Consider the following 24,915-nt stretch of genomic DNA (forward strand, 5'->3'; position numbering starts at 1 on the left):
TATAGCACAGGGAACTAAATACAGTACCTTGTAATAACCTATAATGAAAAAGAATATATAATATGTGTGTGTATGTGTGTGTGTGTGTGTGTGTGTCACTGAATCACTATGTTGTGCACCAGAAACTAATACAACATTATAGATCAACTATACGTCAATTAAAAAAAAAAAAAAGCTCAGAGGGGTTTATTTACATGGTTAACTTAAGTTCACCTAGCTTGGTCATCACAAATCTAGGTCTGGAATTCCAGTCTTTTAGTTTCTACTTCATGGCTCTTTGTTCCATACAACATATACAGAATTTCAGCAAATCTGGGATTACCTCCAGTCTGGTTTTCAGAAAGGAATGGGGCTATAAAGATACTATGAACCTACCCAGGAAGGGCTTGGGCAACCACAGATTTCCTTTGGCTTCTTTAACAATACAATGCTTTGTCTAGAGCCAGGCAAGGTTAAAATTTTTAATTTTAATAAGACTAGCTACTATTTACTGAGCACTGAGTATGCATATGGCACTACTAAGCATTTTACATGCACCAAACCCTCAAAGCAATTCCATGAAGTAGGTCTTTAAATTCGTTTTCCACAGATGAGACACTATGGTTGAGAGAAAATAAATAAATATGTTCATGAAGTGAAAGGCAGAGGCAGGAATTCAGACTCGGGCCATGTGCCTCATCAGCTGGGAGGTGCCCAGAAGCAACATGGTGGTGATGAAGTGCTCAGCCTCCGGGCATGGAAGGCCTGGGCACACATCTTAGTTCCTCCACCGCTTCGTAGCTGAGTAACCCTGAGTAAGTTACATACCCTCTGTAAGCCTCTGACATCTGTCTGCTCCATAAAATGGGATTCCTAAGAGTAATGACCTCATGGAGTGGCCATAAAAATTAGATGGGACAAATCACAGTGAGTTTTAAACAGTGTCTAGAGCATACTCAGTGTTTGCTACATGTTACCAATTATTATTATTATTCCCCAAACGATCGGTATCTTGATTTAGACCTACCAGAAGGAAAAACCTCTCCAATGCTCTTCTGCCAGCCCTGAACAAAGGCAGGCAGGAGAAGGTAACGGACCCCTGCTGCTCTAACATCTGGTCAGGGCTGAGACAACAGACAGGCCATACCTGGGAACAGGAGCTTAACTGAACAACACTGGCCCAGGTGTCTGGTCTCCCGCTGTTGGAGCCTGAGAAGCAGCTCTGGCCAACCTCCACAATGAATTCGTGTAAACTATTATTCAATATAGGACTCAATTATTGGCATCTCAGGCACATACGTGCCCTAAAATCAAGTCTAACTTCTTCTGGATAATATCACCATCACTGGTGCTGGTGTTCAAGGACATCTGCCCCTGTCAAAGCACCGTGACTTTACAGTCACCAAACTGATAAGACCCAGACAACGCTGAGAAGAATCGAAGACTAGACATACACTCCTGCCTTTGGAAAAGGTTCTGCCCTATTTCTGGTCCCTCCAGGGCCATTCTGTAAATTCCATCTTAGCAGGCACCACTGGATCTTGAAACAGCCTGAAGATAAGCCTCAGCCCACAGAGAGTTCATGACTCAACTTGTCTTCGTCTGTGACCCCACCTAATTTTGAGTTGCTGGTGTCCCCTGGCAAAGCCAGGATAAGTTCTTCAGAAGTGATGCAACCATGTTATCGCTACCTTATGGTTTCTTGTAAACAAATCTGGGAGAGAGAGATGGCGTAAGGAAGGACAGAAAGGAAGGACAGACAGCATAAGGAAGGGCAGATGAAGGAAGAAGAAGGACGTGCAAATATTTCGTTCATGTTAAAAATACAGACTTTCACTAATGGCATCCAAATATGGGACTTTTAATGGATCACATGTCCCATTTTCTATAACTGATGGTGAATACATCCCATTAATTCAAAATCTCAGGTGTACATAAAAATCACATATGACTGTGTAATCAAGTAACCAGAAATTGTTTGGTATTGAGTTACTCACTTCTGTCTGGACTCTGACTTTTCATATGGAGAGAAATGCTGAGAATCAGACTCAAACAGACCGACACTGAGATGAGGAGACCACTGTAACACGACTGCAGAATCCGATGAATCAAAGGGAACTTATTGTCTATTCCGACCCTTGACTTCACAGGTGCCTCATTTTGTTTAACCCAGACTCTGATATTTAAATTGTGTATAATTTGGGTAAAAATTCTTTTCTTTACAAAAGATATGTGGTCATTAAAAAAACTTTGCCACATAAATTGATGAATAAAGCATAATACTCTCCTAATAGCGACCCAAGCTACAAATCCTGCCAACTCCAAAAGAATGTTTTAAATAGCCAAGAAGAGGGACTTCAGAAGATGTCATGGAACTGATTGGCTCAAAGATCAAAAATTAGAATATAATTGAATGGTCAGGGCTGTTAAAACAAAACCTCACTATGATGACTCTGCCTGCATCCAGGAGAAGCAGGAGAGGGATGGTGAAAGTGATAGGAAAGAAACAGAGGGGAAAGGATCTGAATGAGGAAAATAATGAAAATTAGGAGGCAGAATTGGAGCTAGCCCAGGAATCAGAGACTGATTCATTCACAGGGAGCCGACTCAATGCAGACACTATGCTAAGGGTTGGGAATTCACAGGAAGAGCGAGAAGAGGAAATTTCCATATTCAAACAGAGTCACAGTCTAGAGGAGGGAGACTGTTAAGCAAACCAGAAGTTTTGCAATAAAGCAATAAACACTCTGATAGAATAATATAAATGGAACTCGGAGAGCAAAGAGGCAGAGCTCCCATTCCTCCTTGAGCCTCTGGGGAGAGGATGCAGGTGCTGAGTCTCCAGGGCTTAGGTGCAGGCGAGAGCAGGAGGAGGCGAAGCGGTGGAGGTGAGTCCCTGCGCAAGCACAGGCAACAAGAGAACGCAGAACCTTCAGCGTCGCCTGCAGGTCATCCGCGTGGTAGGAGTGAAGCACGGGCTTCTTCTGAAGGAGGGTGGAAGATGCAGCGGAAGCAAACTAGAAGCAGGACTCTAATCAGTAGGTGCTGGGGAGGCAAAGAAGGGTTTTGAGCAGAGGAATGATATGACCCAAATTATAATCTAGAAAGTGAAGAGGATGAATTGGAGGCGGGTTCATCTAAAGAGGAGGAGGCCAGAAAGGAAGGTCCGTGATACAGTCCAGAGGATGAAGAACAAGAACCTGAACTAAGGAGGAAGCCTTCGGGCTGGGAGGGGGTGAGGGCTTCGTGAGTCATTGGGCAAAGCAGTGGACAGGACTTGATGGACGCTTGAGAAGATGGGGGGAGGTCAGAGATAAGAGGCAGTGGAGGGTGCAACTTGAACCAGGGTCAGAGTTCACAGCGAAACGTGGAAGCAGAGAACAGGAACCCTCATGAAGGACAGGCAAAGAAACGCATCGTTGGAAGGCAGGGATCTGGGAGGATGCTGTGAAAGAACTTGCATCATCGAGACTCTCATTTTTACATGCCTCCCCTTTCTTCCTGTGACCTATGTCATAAGTGTCTGGAATACACTCTATGATACGCATGAAATCTGTTTTATTATAAAACGGTTGGATAGAAAGAATGCCTGTTTAATGTTAATAGGTATGAATTTCTCTATTTATTGAGATTGCTTCCAAAATGAAATCACACACAACACATGCCATTTAACAGTGTTGCTCTTGCAGGGAGGAACTGGGCAGAGAAAAAGATTTACTTTTCATTTTGACACTTGGGTATGCTTAAAATTTTCTAATCTTTATGTCTATTATTTTCATTTTAAAAATAGCAGTAGGAGTGACTTGGCCAGAAAGAATATATTCCTTTATTTTCGCCTTTTCACCATTCTATATAAGGGAAAAAAATACTTCCATAGATACATACACATGAAGATGCACAGAAAAAGAACTGAAAAAACATATACCAAACTGGCTATTACTTCTGGCTTGGGATTATAGTCAAGGGGGATTTCAGCTATTTTTGGGGGGTAATGTTTGCATGTTTTACAACAAAAATATACTTATGTGCCTCTATTCATATTATATCACTTACATGTGGGATCTAAAAAAAGGGCACAAGTGAACTTATTTATAAAACAGAAACAGACTCACAGACATAGAAAATGAACTTATGGTTACTGGAGGGAAAAGCAGGGAAGGGATAAATTAGAAGTCTGGGATTTGCAGATGCTAACTACCATTTATAAAATAGATAAAATACAAGGTCCTATTGTTTAGCACAAGGAACTATATTCAATATCTTGTAATAATCTAAAATGATAATAATAGGAAGAAGAATATATATAGGTATAACCGATTCACTATGCTGTACACTGGAAACTAACACAACATTGTAAATCAACTATACTTCAATAAAAATATTTATTGTTATTTAAGGGAAATAAAGCTAGATAATTATTATTTTAAAAATTGTTTCCCCAAAGTCAGGATATTTGGAAGTTATCTTCATCAATCTGCATCCTTCCTTTGTTTAATAATACTGCCTTATCATTTATATAGGCAAAATGCAGTTCTCTATGCAAATATTACCAAGGTTTATTCACATAATTCTCTATCATAGAAGACCCTGAACCTCCCCAAGTACATAGGATCACTAGGCGCCTGGCCATTGCCAGCCAAAAAGCAGCAGTAGTGCCTGAGTGTGTAAACTCTGAGATTTCCCTGGGGTGGGATGATCTCCCAGACCCCACGATAGCTTTGGTAGCACGGCTGCAACAGGAGAGAGGAGAAGGTGGCACATCACCTGGTGCTCTAAGTAAAAGCCCTGAGATGTTCACCTATGCAGAGGCAGGGCACAAACGGGAGGAGGAATCGCCTAGGGAAGACCTCCTTCCTGACAGCTGACACCCTGAGTGACCCTTGCTGTCACTTCTCACCTTTTTGCTTTCAGTCTTGCTTCCTAGTTTTTTGTTTTGTTTTGTTTTGTTTTTGTTTTTTTACCAATTTCACCCATATGATAAGCATGTAGGGTGAGAGACGCCCCCAGAATGAGATTTCTCCCCTCCCCATCCCATACAAAGCAGCATGGAGCTGAATTTCTTGAGCTTCAATGTAACAATTGCATTAAATTTTTTTAAAATTGTGGTTAAAAAAATAACATAAAATGTAGCATCTTAACCATTTAGTTTTAAATATATTCACATTGTTGTACTTTTTCTAGCGAAGATGAAACTCTATAGCCAGTAAGCAACGACTCCCCATTCTCCCCTTCCCCCAGCCCGTTACCACCATTCTACTTGCTGTTTCTATGAGTTTGACCATTTTAGACGCCTCGTATAAGTGGGATTGTACAGTATTTGTCCTCTGTGACTGGCTTATCCCACTCAGTCTAAAGTCCTCAAGGTTCCTCCATGTTGTAGCATGTGTCAGAATTTCCTGCTTTTTAAGGCTGAAAAATATTCCATTGTGTGCATATATCGGTTTTGCTTACGTGGATGGACACGGACTGCTCCACCTCTTGGCTATTGTGAATAGTGCTGCTATGAACACGAACAATTGCATATTTTAAAATATGAAGTGCTTACTGGGAAGACAAAGGGTAAAGATGAAGCATTTGAATGTTCTCAGGGACCTACACTGGGCCCCTCAGACAGCCACGGAACGTTCAAGGCTCCCCCTTTCTCTCTACTGCTGTTAGAGTCCTGAAGCACACAACCAGGCTACAGAGCTAGGAGAAGAAGGCTTCTGTAACAAATGGACTGGTGCAAAAATCACTCTTTCATTGTACTTGACTTTCCCTCGCTCTTGCAAACTGAAAAATGAAGATTCCAAAGGCCAAAATCGGGAGAGGCACTGAGGAAAAGGCAGCTACCTAGTTCTTGGTCCTGCCTTCTACTAATTTTGGCAAAAGAACTCCTTAGAGAGTCACCCACCATCCAGTCCAGGTCACCAAGGAGGAAGACTTCATATATAGGACAGTAATATCAAAACTTAAGATCAGTGCTTTCCCATGACTGTGCCAGGAGCAAGTCCTAAGTGTGCTGCCAAATTCTGATCCACATGTAAAAATTATTTTTATCTCAGTCAAACATACAGATTAATACTACAGAACCTTAATGGAATACTGAACAGGGAAAGATATGAGATTCAGAGTGGGGAAGGGGGGAGGTATAACTTATAAGTTAAACACATGAGGAGCCATGTTACACCACGCTGGAGCCACGCTGGAGCTAGAGAAAGAGCACGTGTGTATCAAAACATCAGAACGTTAAAGAATTATGACCTATGAGCACGTTAAGATGAAGCCAGCGTAGTCAGGACAGTGAAAGTTCCGCTTCAGCTCCAAGCACAAGCAAAAGAATTGTGTGATCACTGTGGACTCCTTCAGAGATACCATACACTCTGTTCTGAGCAGTAGCAATTGTATTGAAATCCATACGGACTGACTTAGAGTAGTTTATAATGTATTGATACTCAATTGTGACACCAACCAAAGAACTGTATGAGAAGGAGTTCATCAATGGCCACAAAAGAGGTGAGAATCACTGCGCTAGTGCTTATGTTCTTGAGAAGTACCCGACATGGCAAATACTCCCCAGAATATGCAGTGCAGTGGCCTTCGAGAAGTCAAAGGTTCGGGGATTAGAACTCAGCCTCCCTCTTTCTTGCTATTAGAGATGTGATTGATCATTTATTCGGAAACAGCAAAGGAAAATGCATACGAGGGTTTTTTTTTTTTAAACTGTCATCTGTGGATGTTATATTTTAAATTTAAAACATCCAAATTAATTTTCCAACTCTTTTTTTTTTTCACCTTTAATTGATACCCCAAAGTGCTGCTATGTGTTTTGGGCAGTGGATTGCTAACCTCTGTGAGGTTAAATAACTTCTGTATGAGTTAGTGCTTTAGGAAAGGAGGACATTGAACCTTAGTCTTGCGGACATAGAATTCATCCTTGCAGTGAGCCTCAGCCCCCCAGTTCATTCACCTGGATTGACAGAGAATCAAGAGCAATTTTCATCTGCTGAAGATTACTCATAATGTTGGATTGTGTGCATATATTGTCAAGGAGTGGAGACAAACACTGGATAACGTGAATAAATTGCAAGATATATTTTACACTTAACATTTTTCAAAAAACACCTCCTGCTGTTAAAGCCCATGCCCCATAAACATCTCCAGTAAAGCAGTGATAAAAGCAAGGATAACAACCCTCACATGATAAATTGGTCGAATTTAGAGAAGTCAAAATAAGCAATATTTTCCTTCCCAGTCAAATGCAAAGGTTACGCACACACACCCACCGACTGCCTTTCCCCTTGCAGTAGATTATAAAGCAGAGATTTCATGTGTGTTGAGAAACAAACATGAGTAAGACCTATTAACTGAGGTCTAATAGTTATCTAATAAATATTTTAATTGAAGGACATTTCTACATAGGAGAGCATTGCATTAAGACCGCTTACAAAGGAAATACTAGCTGCATTACAATTTGGAAAGTTTTTGCTCTCTTTGAAAATAGTAGCTCAAATAAAACTGATTAGCAGAAAAGAATACGAGAATTATGTTTATACTATAGTCTAGGTTTGGTATATGAAATAGATATGGAAACTTTAGCATGGTTACAATTCAACATCACTTAGCAGGTTATTAGTGAAAGGTGATAGAAATTAATTGGCATCACTAAGTAATGCATTTCTTAAAATGATGATTTATGTAATCAGAGCTATTTCTGTGGGGCAGTCATCAAAGCCTTTCTTATGAAACCAGTAACTACATTTTAAGATATGTACTATCTAAACAATCTGGCATCATTCCAGAATCTGATCTAAAGAAGATCACATTCAACTTTTAAATTTTACTAGATTATAATTTATTAATCATAAGGGAAATAATTTCCACTTATCACTGTGAAAAATACAATTTCCACTTATCATTGTAAAAAAAAAAAGAGAAAAAGTCTAAAGGTAAATTCTTATAGTAACTATTGTGTGGATCCAATAGTAAATATTGTCAAATCATTTAATGTGATACAAAACATTTCCTGCCGCTTTCTTTCTGTAACTGTAACTGGTAAGAGTCACTGGTAACAAGATTAAACCAGCAAAGCTCCTTGGTTAGTGAAGCCATCAGTACTGCGTAGAGACGATGTTGAGACTCTGACCTAGGGCATCAATAAAACAACCAAGATGAGGACTCTTTCAGGGGTGCAGAAGCGTTATGTCATTAATCGAGCTTGGACTGTAACAGCCTATTCTTATAAGGTGACAAATTAACCATATGGCTACCTCATAGATGACAAAACCGAGATATATTAAACTCTGTGGGGTAAATACCCCCACAGGCAAATCTAATAGACTGACATTTTTAATACTAATTGAAGCTGATTGATTTACGTATTCTACGTCTTCAACTCTCCAAAACGATGTATTTAATGTTTTATTTTTAAACACAATTAAAAAATAATATATAAATATATACATACTGCAAATGTAATACAGATAACAAATTCATTTAAGCCCATTTATGCACATTAGTAACACACCATGTGGCAGAAAGACTAGGACTACAAGAAGACCCCTTGGCGATTTATTTTATATTAAATCCCTAATGGCCTCTCCTTATCTTTGCAAAAATATGCACAAAAGTCCAGACTATGCAGCCATTGAAATGAATGGTTATTTATTTACTAAACGAGAACCCTCTGTTTAATGTTCCTTAGACATAAGGTAGTCTGGAAAAGTCGCATTCCTACAGCTCCATACATCATTTATTTCACATACCCTAACTTCTCACAACAGGCAGCGGAAAAATATCTCTGAACAGCATTGGAAGTTGCTGAGATTTTTGTTTCCGATTCCATTACGGGAAGATTAAATGTTAACATGTTTACTTGCTTCTTTAGCAACAAAAAACAAACCCATGTACCATCTTGGTGCCCGACACACACATGAATGTAAAATGGAAGAGAGTTTGCAAATAGCAAAAACGAAAATCAAACCATGGATGAATATCAGAAGTTCTAACTTGTAAATAACCCTTAATTAAATACGAAAGCAAAAGCATCAAGTCTGCAAAAATATACACTTAACAACTGGAAAGATCTAACAGTGTGTTCTTGCTCTTTCAGAGAAGAAAGCTTTTTCCCCCTTCGTTATGTAATATGCTTAAAATACGCCATAAAACTTGCTCCTGGACATATCAGCTTTTAATACTCATCCTGACATCAACACACTTTCCCAACAAGTGTGGTTCGGTGTCAAATCACTTCATGTCGGATTAACAGAAACAAAATGTTGTCGAGCAGGGATATCCTCAGGAAAGAGGAACATAAAACACATTGTTTGCTCTCTCCTTCACTGCCTCCTCCATCTAACTTCCAACAGATTCTCACGTAGATAAAATCAAGAAGGTTTTTATTTTTCTTTTTACCTTAACAGGCACACGGGGGATTGAATCCAGGATGCTGTGCGCACCAAGCATGCACTCTACCTCAGCCATTATCCCCAGCCCCTAGAGAAGGTTTTTAAGAAGAAAGAATTTACAAAGGAAGGAATACTTGGCAGGGAGGAATGTGTGGAGTGAGGGAGGGGCAAGACCACCTCGTCTTAGAGGAAAAGGGTAATCGGGTTTCTCTATACGCATATACAGATATTCAGAATGAGCAGGACTCGTAAGATGCAATGGTAGGATCATGCTGGGGTTAGTTCTTGCCCTGATTCTGTGTGAAAAAATCAAGCAAACCCCATGATTTTTCTGAGTAGTCTTAGGTAACAAAGCTTCTCAGGCATTTCAATTCACAAGATGTAGTCCCGGGTAAGTAGTCAGAATCGCAGCCCTCAGCAGCGCTAAGCGTCTAGCCTCCCCCAGCGAGACCAGTCACTGATGGAAGGGAGCGTGATCTCCTCATCTCCGTACCCTCAACCCCGGTCCCTTCTTCGCCTCATTCGTCCGGCTAACTAGTTTCTGACTGCTTTGGGGTTGGAGCACAAGCAAGTAAGATGAAGTTAGAGGACGAGGAAAGTTATTACTTGTATCCAAATGTTGGAGTTCTCTGCCCTTCACGGGTGGGTGAGTTATCCTCATGGGCTCTCAGGGGGTCTGTGCAAGCACTCATCTCCTATCTCCCCTGCGCTCCTGGACCGCTGGAATCCATTTCTCTCTTGCCCAGCCCTTAGGAAGCTGGCTCTGACTCTGGCTTCAAGTCAGCCCCCTTGGGCAGGATCTATGAAAAATGCTCTCAGGCTCTCTCGCTCGCATCACCCAGATCAGGCTTATCATGAATATTCCTGCAACCGCTACTCAGACAATTTTCTTGGGATGAAGGCTACTGCGTGCAGCCTCCAAGTCTACGTCCCACTGTCAACATAGCCAGTCAGCATGTTTCTCACCCTGTAGATTTTCGGAGTGACCATGGGCCCATTGTGTCTCCCAAACTGAAAAAGGCACATCTGAGTCTCTTTGGGTGTGCCTTTCAGAACCCACCTCCTGGGCTCTAGGTGTGGGATTGATGTCCCACCTCCCTTAATCACGTGGGGTTACACACATCTCAAAACGTCCCTCTTTTCTAGTTCCAAATTTCAATCCTTCTGTTCCTTCTAAGAAGATGAGAGGCTTAAAAGCACTGTAACCGGATTTCATCTACTCCTTTTGAAAATTTTGTATCACGGTCTCACATATGACTTTGGGAAGGGTTATGTATTGTCTCAGTTCTTCAGCTGAACCTTTCTTACAATAATTTTTTAGGGAGGGAGGTAAGTGGATTTTTTAATTTTAATTTTAATTTTATTTTAATGGCGGTGCTGGGGATTGAACCCAGGACCTTGTGCATGCTAAGCATGTGCTCTACCACTGAGCTGCACCCTCCCACCCCAGATCTTTTACCTGAATGTCTCTCTGCAAGTCGCCTCCCGCTCACCCCTGCAGAGCTGGTCTCCCCCTCACCCACCCTGCTCTTCGCCGCAGCACAGTGGCTTTCTGGACAACATCAAGAGTGTCTTCCAGTCTCTGGTTTCCTGTTGGTTTCAGCCAATGGAAAACCCCAACAGGTGCTGGGAAGGAGGAAGGAGGCTGATGGCAGGCTGTTTACCCTGTAATTTCCTTTTGTTTGGAGTCACTTTGAACTTGGGCACTCCTTGACCAAAGGTCCTTCTGGAGGTAGCCCTCTCTTTTCAGTCTTCTTCCAGATTCTGGAAATTTCTCCCTTCCCTTTCCTTCCAGGTGTAGGATAATAACCCCCGGGACACTGCTCTTTCCCCTGCAGGGCCCCTCACTCGGCCCTCACCGAACGATCAGACCCTCCTCAAGTTGTCTTAATTGATGGGCCACCTGCTCCTGCTGGGACTGATGCTGTCTTGTCACAGACACGTAGCCTTGAGATGCACACGGCACTTTTCAAACCAAATTATACCATGCACAGTTATGAACTTGCCCAGTTTCCTCTCACTTAAGCGTTTTGAATGAACATTTCTAACCTGATCATCCATGTGTCTTTTCACTCTTTATACTTTCCTATTACTGTGAATTCTTGCTAATTCAAAGTAAAACTTTATAAACATTCTAAAAATAGATGATAAAAACTTTCTCTACTACGAAAGTCCTTTAAGCCTGCAAGGAGAACACGGAAGCCCTGGAGCCCCAGTCCCATCCTAGGAGGCAGATTTATCGGCTGGATCAGTCAAAAAGCAAGAACTTTGTTTCATGATTGTCCTCTCCCAATGCTCACTAGTAACTTGACTCTTCTAATGGGCTTAAGAACATTTGATAGGATGGTCTTCATTCGAATAAAATCCAAGACCACAAAAAAGTTACAAATACTTGAGAAACTAGATAATAAAGACATAGTCCTGTTTGGAGGTTCTGGTGGATTTTAAGTGGCCACAGATTATTTCCAGCTCCTCCCATTTGAAGGTGAAGTCTTTTTCCTCAATCTTTATCTAGGCTGGCCCCAGGACTTGTTTTGACCAATAGAATGTGGCATGACCTTGTGGGATTTACAAGCCCCCAAATTAATTGCATCTGCCATCTTGGAAGTCTTCTGCTCTCAAGTGAAGAAGCCTGAGATGGAAGACCACATATGAAGAGAGGCTTGACCACCCAGCTAGTCATTCCAGCCTTCCCAGCTGAGGCCCCACCTGTGTGATTGAGGCAACCCTAGATCAACCAGTCCAGCAGAGCTATCAACTGATCATAGCCACAGGAGGAAGCTCAGATAAGACCAATACAATCTTGTGAAATACTAAATTGTTGTTCTTTGGAGCCACTAAGTGGGGGAGAGTCAGGCTTTCTTATCTCTCATACCTGAATTATGTCCACAGTCAGCTAATTCGGTAATACAGTTCCAGAAAAATACAGACTAGGTAATCATTGATGGTAACTATTAGCTTATTCTTCTGTGATTCAACATAGGACAATTAGGGAAGACTTAGGACTTTGAGTCAGATGTCCCTAGGTTGGAATGCCCACTCTATAGTCTATTTCTTCTTTCTGAGTCTCAGTTTAATTACCTGCAAAATAGATATAATAACTGTTTACATGCATAAAAAAGAAGGTGTCAGGATTTTAAAAGATAATTAATACAAAGCATCTTACATAGTGCTAGGAACTGGATAATGAATGCCAATTTCCTCTCTCACTATCCGTGTACATGTGTCCCAAAGTTGGAACCTGAATCAAACGGCTCTAAGCCAATGGTACTCAAAATGTGTTCTCAGCAACATTAGCATCTCAGGGAATTCATTAGACATACGAAGTCTCAGACCACCCCTCAGAGCTATTGAGCCAGACACTCCGGTATCCTGTACTGGCTCATTAAAGCCAATTAAAATTACCAATCATTTGCAAACTTAGGGAGGACTGAAACCTTGTGCTGTAGTATGTAGTCCGTATTTCAGCACATAGCAGCTACTCAATAAAAATGTTTGATGACAATTGACTATGTTAACGGGTGATTAAGTGGATGGATGAAATGAACGCATGCCCTCAAACCCTCCTCTTCAACCAGGGGTCCCAAGGACACATCAGCCAGTCTGCTGTAGGCTGAGCTGGTGATGTTAATGACTGTAATGCAGGTTGGTAGTCTCATTGCTTGGGCTCCATGGGCAGGTAGATACAAGATGACTGTTTGGTTTGGATTAAAAAGCAAGTACTCTTAAAGACCAAAGCAACGGAGAGCCACCAACAGGTGTGCTTGGCACGGGCATTCCAAAGACACTGAAAATTAGATTTCATAATGGTATCGTAAAAAGAAAAAAATGCTAGTCTAAAATGTCAGAAGGCAAAACATAGCCACACATACTTAATGTCATGAGCTACCATTTCTAGAAGAGTCTTTTACAGCTCATTTACAAGTTGGAAATAATAAAGGGCCTGTTTCAAAGGGTTGTCGTGGAGGTTCAATGAGAAAATAAAAATTAAATGTATGGTACATAGTAAACATTCAACAACTGTTGGCTACTCTAATATTTATTTTTAAAATTTGAGTTATTCAAGGTATTGACTAGTGCCATGCTATGAATACAAGGAGCATTAAATTATTCTTTTGAAAGAATAAAAGAAGAAAATGTTAAATTACCAAACCCTAGTTCTAACACCTTAATCTGTTTTCCTTTTTCCACCACTAGGTGTCACCACCAACCTACCATTATCCCCTCTTCCCTGCCGGACTCAGCACCGCCAACCTCAGCAATCACCGTTCATGAACAAGATGTCTATTCTAGAAAGTAACTATCCTAAACTATCCCTTTGTTTGAGTCTTCTTATTTCTCTAAATTGCCACTGGCTGTTTGGTATAAATTTATTATTCCATCTCAGTGTATACTAAAAAAGAATCCTTGTTACTTAGGGAACCGGTTCAACATTTACCTACACGGATAGGAAAGGGGCAGGCTAATGATACAGTCCCACTCCACTGTTTCTTTTTTGTACATGTTTCTTCTGTCACAAGAAAAGGGAACAATTTTCCTTTAGTTTCACAGGCTGCTTTCCTATGACAAGATGATACAATGTAGTAATTAACCATTAAAATATTGCATATGATTTGCAGGAGTGCTGCAGACAAACTAATTTAAACCGAGGTCAGGTCTCCAAATCAGTAAAATAACTCTGAAAGTGGGAGACAGAGAAAATAAACAACAAAAAAAAGGTAAGCAACAGCTGCTATTAACAGCAACTCTGGGCAGCTAAAACTGGTCTGAGTATTTCCTAAAAAATGTAATTAGCCAAATCCTTCCAGAAATTAAACCATCAAAATGACATTATAGTATACTTTAAAAATGTATTTACAGAGTGAAAAAGCAGTCATCCTAGCATATCACTATGTCCTGAGGGTTTCCTTTCTCATAAAGATGCAGACGAGAATTAGATACTGTGCTATGAAGAAAGTTCGAGTTGTCCCAGACTTATTTTGTGAAATGCTATTTCTTAATTCCCTCAGCAGCACTGAAATTGAGAATGGGCTACCTTAATAGGTTGTTCTCTGGTTTCTTTGTCATTTTATGGGATGATTAAAATGACTAGAACCAGAGCCTGCCTATTACCTTCAAATACTAACACTTATTAAAGGACAATAATAGGAGAGGTGCTGAATTCTACTGACACATGGGATCTCATTTCTCAGAAAGGCAGGCACTGAACCTCCATTTCCCTTACAAGGAAAAGGTCAACTTACCTCTCCTACTAAAGATTTTAGTAAGACAGAATTGCCTAATTATTACTTTTAAAGGTCTAGAAATGTTCAATTTTGGTTCATATAAGCTGCAATGATACATGAGTTTATTCAAAATGCCTTCTGGTAATTTGCCCATTTCCCCAAAAGTGAGTATGAACTTAAAAGAGAGATCTCCAACACACGAGACCAAGGTACCAGAAATACTATATCTAAATGGAGAGCCTTAGATATTTTGGTGACATATGGAAAGACTTTTTATTGGCTTTTCAATCACAAATATGCATTATGTAGTGACTAGAAGGAAGTATGGCAAGGCCCAGACCAGAGGAGGGGCAGTGAAGAACGGAGCAGGGTTTCTGAAAAGGAGCAGGTGGACATAATGGAAAAGGGAAAAGCTGTGTGAGACCTGCAAGGGAAAGGAAAGACCGGAAGCGATTAAAAATAGATATGGAAAATGTGCTCCAAAGAATGTTATCTGATCTCAGTAGAGCAGCCCATGATGGTGAAGCTCAGGAGGAAACTGGTGACAATCCTGATGCATCACTGGCGAGAACGAGCTCTGTGTCTCCAGCTGAAGAGAAAAGAGCAGAGAGTGGGGAAGACAGGGCTTCCAGGACAAGAGCCTGAGTCCCCAGCACGCGTGGTGACTGAAGGGCAGAGGAAGAGGTGGCTGTGATGTTTGCAGCCAAATAGGAAAGACCCTAAAGACTAATTATCTCTAATTCAGTGCTGTGCACATGCCCTGTTATCTCCAGCTGCAGCCAGCCCTACCTACTCTTAATCTAAGCCAAGGGGCTGTTGATTATCAGAAGCATGATACCATTGAGCAACGTGCGCGAAACCAGATAAGTAAATTAGGAACCATAAATCAAGACTCTACTTTTCCTTTATTCATAGAAGAAGCACACAGCCTTGCATACCAGGAGCAAAACCCTTCTTTGGTAAATAGTCTCCAAAGATGGCCAGCTTCAATTCCTTCCCTCCCTATACGCACATGCTCCTCCTCACATCAAGAACTGGGGTCTACCCAATGTTCATAGCAGCACGATTTACAATAGCCAAGACATGGAAACAACCTAAATGTCCATCAGCAGATGACTGGATTAAGAAGTTGTGGTATATATACACACACAATGGAATACTACTCAGCCATAAAAATAATGAAATAATGCCATTTGCGGCAACATGGATGGTCCTGGAGATTGTCCTAGTAAGTGAAGTAAGCCAGAAAGAGAAAAAAAATACCATATGATATCACTTATATATGGAATCTTTAAAAAATGATACAAATGAACTGATTTACAAAGCATACAGACTCACAGACATAGGAAACAAACTTATGGTTACCAAGGGGGAAAAAGGGTGGTGGAGAAATAAATTAGGAGTTTGAGATTAGCAGATACAAACTACTATATATGAAATAGATAAACAACAAGGTCCCACTGTCTAGCATAGGGAACTATATTCAATATCTTGTAATAAACCATAATGGAAAAGAATACGAAAAAGTGAACCACTTTGCTGTACATCAGAAACTAACACAACGTTGTAAATCAATTATACTTCAATAAAAATATTTTAATTAAAAAATTAAAGAAACTTAACTAATACATTAAAGAAGAATTGGGGTCTAATTCCCAGTGGTATGCTGGCGCTGACTTGTACAGGTTGGTAAGAGATGACTGCAAAATTTTCAGGAAATTTGTAAACTCATTATTTACAAATTAAACATAGCTCTTATAAAATTAGATTACATAGTCCACATTAAATAAATTATATTAAAAACAAAAGTCAAATTCTCAAAACTCATCACTTCCTAATTATTTTACTACATGATCTATGTTTTTGAGGTCATTTACATCCATCGCATCTGTCTGTTGGAAATGCTGTACAGTGGTATGCTTCTGTGCATCTCTTCCCTATCTGTTCTTTTTTTTTTTTTAACAAATAGAATTGTAATATATTTAAAGTGTACAACATGATGACAACCTTTTTTCTTTTCGATTTTTTGTGACAAGGCTTAAGATCTATTCTCTTAGCAAATTTCAAATATACAGTACAGTGTTATCCACTATTCCCAGCCCTGTTTTGATGATATCACATGGGTACCTTGAACTGGCCATAGTAAGAGTATTCACACCATGAAAACTGGCATACATTACAAATCAAAGCTTGTTTTTATTGTTTTATTGGGTTTTTTTTTTTAGAGATGTTGGCAAATTTGGCAAAACAGGCCAAATTCAGCCCACACTACCCGTTTCTGCACAGCCAGTGAGCTAAACACTTTCCAGTTGCTATTATTTAAGTTCTCACATAAAATCCTCAATTTTGCCTCTTGGACTGCAAAGACTAAAATATTTACCATCTAGCTCTTTGCAGAAAAAAAAAATGTGCCTGTCTCAATTTAAGAAAGTAACAGAGAAAAAGTTAATTACATAGGCTAAACTTAAAAGTGGATTGTATTTCTAGCCATCACGTTGTGAATAGCACAATAAAAAACAAAAACAAAACTCTAAGGACATGTTCTTCCAGTATTTGAAAACTGTTCTTTAATTCTGCAAAGTCATTCATGTTGTTGACAAACAGTAAAGTTCAGACAAAAGTCTTCATTATTTTACTTTCTTGTTAAGGAAACCAAAAATATCAACTACATTCTTGTTAGACCGATACTCATTCGTTCATCAATTGCAATGCAAGAATTGTATAAAAAGCAACTAACTCATTCTGTAAGGATCAACTGATACTACAGAATTCATAGTAGAGGGTATATCATTTGTAAATTGTGTGTTATACATCCTGCATATTCTTTATATTAGTAATATGTATGCAACCATCTGTCTGCCAGAGAGCCCACTGCTAAGCATTTAGCAGCACACCACTGCTAATTCTTTCTATTGTCAATCTGGTTTGGCCTTAGGGGTTGGATGATCAACACAATCTGATGGAAGTGATACTCTAAGACATTTGGAGTTAGATCACAAGAATTGCAGCTTCCGCCTCAGTCTCTTAGGAAGCTCACCCTTGGGGCTCTCCCTCTTGGAATCTAAGTGTCAGGCTGTGGGAAGCTGACGCCTGGTGACTGTGAAGCCAAGCTCACAGGTGACTACCATCTGACTGCAACTACATGAGAAAATCTGAGCAAAAACTGCCCAGCCAAACTGAAAAAGTCCACAGAACTCTGACAGATAATATCTTATTTTAAGTCTCTAGGCTCTGGAGATGGCTTGCTGTACAGCAGTAGATCACTGGAACACCATTATATTTTGAAGAGAAGGTAGTGAGCGGGGAGCCAACCGGACCCAACACATCATGGCCTCAGGAATCCTGGGTTGGAGTATTGCATCCCTGTTTTGCTCCATGCCCTTGGTTCAAAAGCAGGTGCATGGGCATGTTGGGGGTAGGGATGGAATGAAAACAGGGAATGGTTATGAATAATATGCATCCATATTTGCATATAAATCGGAATCATACTGTCCACCAGAGATGTAGCAAGTAAACTACCATCAAATGGGACACTGACTCCACCTGTTCATTCACTGGCAATCAGCCCCATCTGGGCTTCCCGGTGTGGCACACGGCCCCTCCCACAGCTTCCTGCCTTTCTACACCAAGCCCAATACGCCATTGCCTCATTCCCACTGCACACTTGCCCAGGGAAGTCAGCACACTTGCCCAGGGAAGTCAGCACACTTGCCCAGGGAAGTCAGTAGGGATTTCTGGGCCCCAAGGAGAGTTTACGCCTGGGACAGGCTCTGTGTTTTCTATGCTCCTCCTTTCCTACCTCCTCCATGTGAATACATTTCAACAGCATTTCAGGGGAGAAGGAAAGGGGTCCAGGCTACCACTCCATAGCAAAGAAAGCACAGTGCATGATGAGTAACTTTATGATTGCTAAATATTGAGTACTAGGGTATTTCGTAACCATTAAGAGCAATAAATATGGAGAAGTATGGCTAGCTAGGTCATTTTGTGAGCCATTTAAATCCATCTGAAACTGGCCAAGAGCTAAAAGCAACGAAAACATTAAGTGGACTCCAACTTCAGTTTAGCTGTAGACACAAAACAGCAATTCTATTCTAAGTTATTTCTAGACAGGCGAGTTTTGCAGACTTTCTCTGGCGTCTTGATTTATTTTTGGTCATCTGCAGAAGAGCTACCTAACTACAAATTGTAAGGATTCTAAATATTATAAGCTTCAGCCGCCTGGTCTATTTCCTTTCAGAGACAAGGTGCTCTTGCAGCTGATGTGATGAACCATTCTTTGGACACAGGGATTTTTGGTTCCTTTAGATCAGTTATGTCTCATTTCCAAGAACTGCTCATAGCTCAGAGTAAGAATGCAGATCTACTTTTCTGATTTCATGGTTCACTTTTATATCTTGTCATTGCTCTCAAGAAGCTATGAATTCTTAGCTCTAAATTAGCTTCAAATTGTAACTCACCCTTCAGATGACTAACACACACACTGGCTGTTAAATTCAGTGAAAGCTGCCTAACTGTGTCTGTCGTTTGCTTTAAACCCCTTTGGACTCTTCAGCCAGTTATGAATTGAGAACTCCTAATACCCCAACCACTCAGAAATTTTGTTATTAGGAGTTACCATAGTACTCAAAAGTAATACTGTTTCCTTTCCAAAACAAATCTCTACCATTAAAATTTTTCACTGATTGGACTGCTCCCTGTTTTGAACCCAGATCTGAAAAAGTTATATCACAACAAGGTAAAACCACAATACCCATCCTAGTCCTAGAGGTGGAGGGAAAAACATCAGAATTCCTTCCTCCCTATACGGTGTGTCCTACCCCTCACCTCATAATTTTTTTTCTTATTATTTATATCTATTTGACTTATTTTTCCAGATCTCCTTTATATGAGGGGCTATAATTACATTTACTATGAATTCTTAGAAGTTAGATGGCATTTACAGATCAAAACCTAAAATGATTTTTAAAAGAAGCAAAGATAAGAACATAAAGTGGAAGAGGCTTGGTACCAGGAGTAGGGAAAACGAAAGTTCCAACCAAGCATGCTTAAGGATGTCTAGACAGTGCGCCACCTGGAGTTCGGGGCAATGACTGACACCTGATGACTTAGGAGCTAACATCCTGAGTGGGCAGCATGTTCCAAGTAGTAAACACAGTGCTTGGGCAGGACAGACCCAGATTTCAGTCCCAGCTCTACATGAGACAAATGATTCACCTTTTCTAGATTCCAATTTCCTCACCTCCAAGGTGGAGACTGTGGCAGAGACTGACTATTCTTCAAACTGGTTCTTCTTCTTGGGCACACAGCTTGACTACATTTCTCAGCTTCCCTGCAGTTAGATGCAACCAAAGGACTGGGCCAGTGAAATGTGAGCAGAAGGGACAGATGCTACGTCCTGACAAGAACCGTAAGACTTCCCACCTTTGGTCCTCCAAGCTCTTCTCCCATTTGAGAGATAGGATGGAGATGTCTCAGGCAATCTCTGGAGCCATGTGTCGGAGATGGTCTCTGAATTACCCCTGGCCACCCAAGCAGGAACACTAAATTGGATTACTGCATGAGCCAAAAATAAACAAGTTCTGTACTGAGTCTCTGAGATTTGGGGTTTACTTGTTACAGCTGCTAGAGCTGCCTTAACCAGTGTGGAACAGCTACCTCACGGGGTTGCTGGGAGGCATACATAAGATAATGCTTGCAAATTCTCTGCCTGCTACCCAGTGAGAACTCATCATCAAATGTTAACTCCTCCTTAGCAAGTAGGAGTCAGCAGTCTGGGACCAAAAAGGAAATGCAGGCAGAGGCTGCACCTACTTCTGTTGGTTGGCCAACCAGCTTTGAAAAATCACCTCCAGTGTAAGCGTTGAACATTTTGAAGAATATGTGAATTAAAAAGAATATGTGCTTCCCCCAGAATTACTGTGTATTTTATGACACAATAAGGTAGGGAAATACTCTAAAGTCACTTTCATCCTGAACTCCAAAAAACTCTGAGCCCAAATGATGAAAAATCATAATCAATGCTTAAACTTGGCAAACCAGGCTTCAGACTGGTTTGCTCAGTCTTAAATCACTGGTTGCAATGGTTCAGTGATGTTTCACTGCAGCCTGAATAAATGTTCACTTTTGTCAGGGAGGAATTTAACAGCAATCTTGGGAATGCGTTCTGGTCCGCTCTCTGAACACTAAGCGGAAATATTGGTATTTTTCCTTCTGCAGTGTTCAAGGTTACAGCTTGCATGGTGATCTCCGTGCAGGGCAGAATGAGTCAGCGGCCTGAGTCACTTTACCAGAATGCACCCTACGTGTTCTGGTCAGGTTTCAAATAGCAGAGTGTCTGGTCATGAGGAGACCCCGGAGGAAAACACAGGCCTGAGTGCTTCCCTCAGACTCCAGCTCCGAAGAAGGGAGACAATATTTCAAGAGTTGAAAACCCCCACTGTTCCTCATTTAAAGGAAATAGATTTGAAATAAACACACGTGAGAGCCACAGATGAAGTGTGCTTAGCAGGCAACAGGTTCATTCATGCAGTCTCATAGGTTTTATTCTTCTAAGTTGTCTGGAAAATGACTACTTTCATGAATAGCATATGTTATGGATTGAACTGTGTCTCCCACCCCAAATTTATATGTTGAAATCTTAACCTCTGGCACCTCAGAATGTGACCTTATTTGGAAATAGGGTCATTGCAGATACAATACTTAGACAAGGTCACTGGGGTGGGCTCTAATCCAACATGACTAGTATCCATATAAAAAGGAAAATTTTGGAGACATGCATAAAGGGAAGATAACGTGAAAACAAAGGCAGAGACCAAGGGGATGCTTTTGTAAGCCAAGGAACGCCGAAGACTGCCAGCCAACCATCAGAAGTTAGGAGAGAGGCATGGAACAGATTTCCTCTAAGCGCTCAGAAGCAACCTTTCCTCCAATACCAGATCTTGGACTTCTAGCCTCCAGACTGCGAGACAATAAATCTCTGTTGTTTAAGGCACACGGTTTGTGGTGCTTTGTTATGACAGGAAACTAATACAGTATATATGCGGGAATAAATCATAATGCGATTGGTCATAACAAAAGTGATCAAGTCAGTGCCTGGTTATTGTTCTTCCTGAGGGAAGAAGCTAAAGACTTACAGCCTTTTGGGAGATGCTTAAAGGAGACATACTAACACTTGGTGTTAACAAGGGGACTATCCACTTGGGACTGCCACAAGCAACCTCATCTGCTTCGATGGTACCTTATCGGATCGGAATGGAAGGATGCGTCCCTTTCCCTGAACATCTTGACATACTGCTTTACTAGGAGGAAAGCAGGCCCAGGATGTATAACCACCACTTCATTCTGCTGGCACAAGAATAAAGGCAAAGTTGGTTCCAATCAAGCATGTGCTTTAACATCCATAAATCCTTTTTTTTTTTAAGGCTTTGTTATTTCAAATTTTTTAACATAGATTTTGTACTTGGCAACCTTTATTTCTCTCCACTATTTCCACCACTAAAATGAAGGACTGAAACAAAATCGAAACAACCCATGTCTCTTTTCTGATAATCAAACTGGTAAACAATGAAAAGGGCAAAATGATCAGATACAGCGATAATGAATGGAGTGGATTCCAGTATGTGATGTGCAGGCCCCACAGGGTGCACGCTACATTCAGACTCAGAATGAACCGGAGGCCACGCGAAATGGGACTGCAGTGTCTTCCCCATGGTCCTCGCTCCCAAGTCCTCTCTGCAAGAAGAACCAGCCCTCTGGACATGCTTCTGGTGAGGCCATTTTTTTATCAACTGCTTTTCAAAGTCACATTCATTCTGACCTCATGTATGGAACAAAGCACTGAAACTCAGTGTGACTGTAATTATTTACTTTTGATGGTAGATCTTGCAATAACCTATACAACCTTAATTAGAAGAACTGTCATTTGTGAGATAGACTACAATAAAAATGAGAGACAAAGGGTTTGGTGGCTTTCTCTTTATAACGTAGGGGGCTGGAGGTAACCCATTAGACAGAGGCAGTGATTTCTACGTCCCAGACCAGTGGTTCCCTCCAAAGAACATGCTGTGTATGTTGCAAGAAGACAAATTCTTCTCATTTTCTCAATATTTACACCCAAGGAAACTAACTGGGTCATCAAGCAAATAAAGGCCATGACACATACAACTGTGGGATTGCAACACTGCAAAGGACCACTGAAAATGTAAGGAATCCTCCTTCCCATTTCCCTGACGTCCCACAGAACCTCCAGTTGATTCCTTCCAGCGACAATAGCTAACCGTTTTGCAAAGTCACCCAACTCCATGGTTGGACAGCTGAATAAGCACTTCTGTGTATAATATGTGGGCCATATTGTGTCTATCTGATCTCAGCCTTCAGCCATAGTTGAAACTGATTGGAAGGAAACGAAGTAGGTTGCCTTAGATGCATAGCTAGATGGCTTTGCTTTCCTAGCTGATTTACTTAAATGTAAAAGGAAATAAAAAGCAGCTATCAAATGAACAAATGGCAGACACCAACATGCACTAAGTATTTGTATTTATGACTAATAACTAAGTATCTGTAAGTACCTACTATGTGCCCACCCTGTGTCAGGAAGACAGAAGTCAATGATGCCATCTTTTTCCCCAGGTAACTTAAAACATCGTCTAGCCATGATTAAGTAGTTGAAACAAGTTCAAAATTAATGAAAGATATAGTACATATTTAGACCTAAGTTGATCATTTAAACTAAAATTTTCGAGTTTAAAGGGTGGTAATAGAAAAAGGAGAATTTCTAAGAGCCATCGTGAAGCAGCTAGGTCTCCATCATGCTTTGGATGACAAAGTGAGATTTAGAAAGTCAGAGGAATTAAGAACATTTCTTTGAGAATATGTCTAGATTTAAAGAGCAGTTACAAAACACAGAATAAGATAGTGGGGGTCCTGTCATGATTTTTAAACGGGAATGCTGAAGGAATGTTGAAATAAAATCAAATATAGAGACTGTGAAAATGCCACTGTATCGTTAAGATGATCTGTGGAGAACACAAAACTCTGCCTTTAACTTGGGGATTTTTCCTCCAACTAAAAGATTAAATAAATAATGTGCATCTTCTCTTTCAAAGAAGATATACAATGTTACTAAGGAATTTCTTTTCCATTTCTCAGTCACATTCAATATCCCCATTATTCACAAGTGAAAAGCTCTCACTCAGCTGATTAGAGTTTAATCTGTGCACCCTTCTTTATACGTATAAATGTCCTCTCTCCTCCCAGAAGATTATATAGCTCTTCCAGAGATGTACTTAGCTGCCTGATTAATTACTGGACCTCTATGTAAATTACTGTCAAGATTAAGATGATCATTTTATCACTTACTCAGCTTGATAAACATTTACAATTTAACATATCTGACAAAGCCATTTGTATATCCCTATAATATAAATGAAGGTACATTAAAGCTACAGTAAGTGTATAATAATAATAGCTTTAAAATAATTTGCTAACTACAGACAGTTCCCTAAGCAATTACAAGATGATCTACATTAATTTAGAAAGGAATTCCAAACAAGGCATTTAAAACCTAATAAGATTGCCTTTAAATGAAGGGAGAGAGGGGAGGGGGTCGGAAAGAGAAAGAAAACCCTAAGGCTTGAACTGGGAGAGATGATTCTCAGAGCTACTGACCCTTGCAAGATCCACGTCTTCCTTGCATTTCTAGACACAAAGCAGATTTCTAATTGAAGGTGATTATCTAGTTACTACATCCCAAATTGCATGCATTTCTTGTTTTGAGTCACAACATCATCTAATTACATGGAGCATTTGATCAATTTGAAAGTCCATAGAAACAGTTGAGTTTCTACAGGCAATGAGAATGTGCTCTGTAAACTAGGAGGCACTGTATTGCCACCAAGCGTGGGTATCTTTAGTGATAACACTCTCCCTCCTGGTACTCACATGGGTCTACGAGCTGAACTACAATGTCAATCAACTAGGAACAAATTTTACAAGGAGATCATAGAAAAAGGTGCCTGGTTTGCTGTTGGGTTTTCTGAGGTGGAGACACCCTTATGCATGCCTGCTGTTCCCTAGAAATACACACACTGATGCAGTCACCACCACCATGAGAAAAATAAAAAGAAAAGCAACGTACAATTCTAAAATGCAAAAGACAAGTGCTTATACTGCAATTTTTATGCCCGTAAACTTGACTTGAGAGTTCAGTGCCTCAGTTAAAGGTGAATAGCTTGATCAAGGCAGTGTAACAATAAAAAATACTCAGATTTCTGCATGGTACAACTGTGCCTTTGTAAAATGTAATTCCCATTAATTAGGTTAAT

At 40.4% G+C, this 24,915-nt stretch overlaps 1 protein-coding gene across 6 annotated transcripts in view; it reads right to left on the reverse strand.

Moving 5' to 3' along the window:
- PRUNE2 (prune homolog 2 with BCH domain) overlaps positions 1-24,915 on the reverse strand; it is a 233,612-nt gene that overhangs the window by 139,675 nt on the left and 69,022 nt on the right. The gene's annotated exons all lie outside the window — the stretch shown is intronic.

The sequence above is a fragment of the Camelus ferus genome, chromosome 4 (assembly GCF_009834535.1).
Source record: "Camelus ferus isolate YT-003-E chromosome 4, BCGSAC_Cfer_1.0, whole genome shotgun sequence".
In the NCBI taxonomy this organism is placed as follows: domain Eukaryota; kingdom Metazoa; phylum Chordata; class Mammalia; order Artiodactyla; family Camelidae; genus Camelus; species Camelus ferus.